The sequence below is a fragment of the Mesoplodon bidens genome (genome assembly GCF_964165515.1).
Source record: "Mesoplodon bidens genome assembly, chromosome: 4".
NCBI lineage: Eukaryota > Metazoa > Chordata > Mammalia > Artiodactyla > Ziphiidae > Mesoplodon > Mesoplodon bidens.
Genome location: NC_138160.1, coordinates 43,021,942 through 43,026,444, shown reverse-complemented (window position 1 = coordinate 43,026,444; position 4,503 = coordinate 43,021,942). Strand labels below are relative to the sequence as shown.

Sequence of the window (4,503 nt, the reverse complement as noted above, 5' to 3'; positions counted from 1 at the left end):
TTGTGCAATAACACAGTGTTTTAATTATTGTAGCATGAAAATATGTTTTAACATTTGGTAGAGCAGCTCCCAAGTGTTCTTAAGTTCTGAAGAAAATTATTGGGAAAGAATAGCTTTGAAAACTGAGGGGAAATGTCAAATATAAAAAGCTTTGTTATTCAGATATGTTTTGAAATGGATACTGCTAAGTGGTATGTGCAAATTCTAATTCTCTAATATGGGATCTTAATATATATTACTAGATAATACAAGGAGTTTTTTTTTTCTGTTTTGTTATATTCATTAGTTTGTTTTATTTTTTAGATTCCACATATAAGTGATAACATACAGTATTTGTCTTTCTCTATCTGACTTATTTCACTAAGAATAGTACCCTCCAGGTCTATCCATGTTGTAAATTGCAAAATTTCATTCTTTTTTATGGCTGAGTAGTATTCCATTGTGTATATATACCACATCTTCTCTATCCTCTCATCTGTTGATTGACACTTAGATTGCTACCATATCTTGACTGTAGTAAATAATGCTGCTATGAACATTAGGGTGCATGTATCTTTTCAAACTAGTGTTTTTGCTTTTGTTGAATATATACGCAGAAGTAGAATCACTGTATCATATAATTCTATTTTTAGTTTTTTGAGGAACATCTGTACTGTTTTCCACAGTAGCTGAACCAATTTGCATTCCCACCAACAGTGTACACATCCTCACCAACATTTGTTATTTGTGATCTTTTTGATGATGGACATTCTGACAGGTGTGAGGTGATATCCCATTGTGGTTTTGATTTGCATTTCCCTGATGATTAGCAATGTTAAGCATCTTTTCATGTGCCTGTTGGCCATCTGTATGTCTTCTTTGGAAAAGTGTCTATTCAGGTGTTGTTGTTTTTTTCCCGTTCTACAGAGTTTATTAGGTTTATAACTGGATGAAGTCACACATGTACAAAATGAAGCTCACACTATCCCAAAGCAGAGTGGGAACTGAGGGCTGGGGATCCATTTCTGGCCTTTGGGGGAGCTCTAAGGTGAGGGGCAGCCAATCCTCCCACTCCAGAGGGATATGGCCACAGGGGAGGGGAGCAGATGGGGCCCATCTGGCTTTGGTCGCAGAACTCAGAGCCTGGCATTGGGCTGGGGCAGGCAGATGCATGAAGGAGCAGGAGCCTCAGAAACTGCCCTGTCCAGGGAGCCCTGCTTGCAGTGTGGTTGGTCCAGACCTAGACTCGGGCTGGTGCAAATGGAAAGCAGCAAAGCAGGAGGGAGGAGACACTGATGTGTGGTGGTGGAGGGCACCCAGACCTATGGAACAGGGGGGTGGGGAGGGGGGCTAGCTGTCACTAGGCAGCTGGCAGCAGGTCTCATAAATGCCGCTGTGGCCAATGTAGTGCACCCATTTGATGACATCATGGTCGCTGTAGTCCAGCTTCAGCTCAAACACCTTCAAGTAGTGCACCTTGAGGCCAGAAGGCGCGAATGGCACCTCAAAGTTCATTGAAATGGGGGGTCAAGCCCATCTCTTCTTGTTGTTGGTGGGCAGATGCTCAATCTTAGTACTGATCTGCTATTTCTTCATGACTGCCATGCACTTGATCTTCCACATGATGGCATTCTTGCTGGCCTTGTACTTGTCCTTCCCCTTCATACAGATCACCTGCACCCCACTGGTGTTCAGTGGGGTTGGGATCCTCACCTCAGTCTTCTGGGCCAGTAGTGAGGGCTTGAAGTTGGACTTAATGACCACCTTGACCTCCAGCTTGGTGCGTCCCACTTCCCAAACTAGCAGGATCACTCGGAAAGGAATGATGATGTCCTTGGTGGTGCCATACCTCATGAGCTCAAATTCTCCATCTGGTGGGATGAAGCTGATGCTGTGCTCTGAGTCAAACTTGCTGAGTTGCACACACTGGTGGAAGGTGCTGTTGTCAATGGCAATTGATTGCTTCCTGCTCTTGCTTGTTTCATCAGCTGTGCCTTTGCCCTGCTTCTCAATGACAGTCTTGTCATTCATCCCAAACTTGCACTTGGGCATGCCACTCGGGTAGCTCTTCATTACCACCTGGCCTGACACATGGGCACTCAGCACCTGCCCCTGTGGGAACATGAGGAGGTTCACACTCTCCAGCACATCCAGGAAGAGCTCGTTCTGGCTATACTTGATGCCCTCCCACCACCAGACAATCTGCCCAGTGTGATCTGAGACTGCTCTTTTTTGTCTGCTGCTGGCTCTTGATGCCCTGCTGGGTGATGAAGGTTTTCAGCGCACCTGTCTCTGAGTTCTCTGGGTAGTCAAAGTCTAGGATCTCATCCAGCAGCTGATATATGAGCACAAAATTGTTCTTGATGTTCTCTTTGCTAATCTTGCCAAAGTAGGCAGCCATTATGTCACACATCTTACAGAGGAATTCGAAGACCATGGCAGCATTGACATTCTGCTTGGTGACAGTTGCCAGCCAGATGTTGGACCACTGAACATGAAAGAAACTGGTGCGAGTAGTGTTGGTGATGGGGCTGCTTACCTGCTGCCCGGTATGGATAACATTGACCTGAAAGGCAACCACTGCATTCCTCCCAATGTCATCTCAGTAGACTTGGGAGATGAGCACCTCACCCTTGTGATTATAGATGAATAAGCCTCCAGTCATGGCAGCAGCTCAGTCTCCACGGTCCATCTCTCTGAGAAGAGACCTGGTGTCTGCAGCCCCCTGCTCAGCCGGCCTGGCCACTCTTCGGATCCCAAGATGTCCCCCTGACCCCTACTCGCATGCCCGCTGTCTCGGGTTTCACTGCAGTCTCTATTCAGGTCTTCTGCCCATTTTTAATTGGGTTGTTTGGGTTTTTTTTTTTTTGATATTGAGCTGTATGAGCTGTTTATACATTTTGAATATTAACCACTTAGTGGTCATATCATTTGCAAATATTTTCTCCAATTCAGTAGGTTGTCTATTCATTTTGTCAATGATTTCCTTTGCTGTGCAAAAGCTTTTAATTAGCTCCCATTTGTTTATTTTTGCTTCTGTCTCCTTCTTTAGGAGATTGTTCATATATATTCTCAAATAGAAAATATACACATGGATTATTTTCATATATACATTGTGCATTTAAGAAAACTTACTACATACTGGGTCATGAAGAAGGTCTCAACAAATTACAAAGAATGGTATCATAGAGACCATTTTATCTTACCACAATATGTTTTTTTGTATTTGTCCTTGAAGTTAGAAAACATTAATAAACAGGGTTTTATAAACATATACATGCAAACATACATGCTCTTATATATTAAACAATGCTAAGGAAATATAGAAGAAAATAGTTACTTAGAATCATTTACTCTTCAAATTTAAAATACTTCTCTGTTATTTTGTGGAGAACATCTAGCCAACTCAATTGCTAACACAGTTATTTTCAAAATATAATGTCTAAGCTATTAGCCAGCATAATGAACCAACATTTTAATTCTTCTTTCCAACTAATTATTTGAGAACCTCTGAAGAGAACAGTGGTCATTATTGAAAAAATGATTTTTGTTAAGCTTGAGTAAATGATTATTAGGTATTTTGGATTTTTTTTTTAACCTGAAGTTGTTATTTGTAGTTTTTGAAATCACTCTTTGGATGTGCTAAGACCCATTAACAGCAATTTTCAGATCATCACAAGTAGGTGAGAAATAAGATAAGGGCAGTTTGGACTTGGGGAGATCAGTGGAATCAAAATCTTCTGGACTTCCAGGATTGGTCCACTATCTTCAGAAAAAGAAAAATCCAGGGAAGTTTAAGAGGACTGACTTTGCACCTAAGCAGATTAAACATTAGATCAACATATAAGGTAATATTACAGTCCATAGTTTGAAGGCAGTGTAGATGCTGTAAGGCTGTGTGATTTGCCTGGCACCCTCTTCCTACAGTTCTGGATCTGAGTTTGCTGTGGCTACAGACCCTGTGTACCTGCTCACCTGCCTTCTTTTTTTGAAAGTATCCCCTGCCTCCCAGACCGCGATGCTGCCACCTTTGTCAGAGCCTTTGTCTAGCCTCCTTAGGTAGCTAGAGTCCAAGTGGAATCCCCGAGGCTGCACTCCTCACCCTGACTGAGCCTTAATTATGCCGAGTCATCCTTCTGCTCCTAGCCTGGATGAAATGTCACACCGTGGGGCATGGGGTCTGATTTTCTGAGCAGCCACTAAGGGGTTGGATGATATAACTCAGAGTATAGGAAGGTCTACTCCCTGTGAGTTGAACCTTGACTGATAAGATATAGGATATAGTACGGAATGGGGCAAATTCCCTTTCCTTTCTTCCCTGTGGATTGCTCTAAGATTTGATTTCTTCCTGAAAATTTTCTGGAGAAGTTCCAGGTGCTGAGCCAACATCCCTGCCCAGAGGCTTCAGTCTCTTTGTAGTTCATTGTGAAACAGTGGCCAGCATGGCAGCACATTGCATCACTTTGTTTCCCATTTTTTCTTGCTTCCTTCCCCCTATTTCCTCACCTTTACCATCCTGGGCTT

General features: G+C 42.8%; 1 pseudogene across 1 annotated transcript; it reads right to left on the bottom strand.

The window, feature by feature from the left end:
- Positions 1–1,329: 1,329 nt before the first annotated feature.
- Positions 1,330–2,716, bottom strand: LOC308616312 (AP-2 complex subunit mu-like; annotated as a pseudogene). The gene has a single exon. The product of its transcript is annotated as an AP-2 complex subunit mu-like (transcript).
- Positions 2,717–4,503: the final 1,787 nt, after the last annotated feature.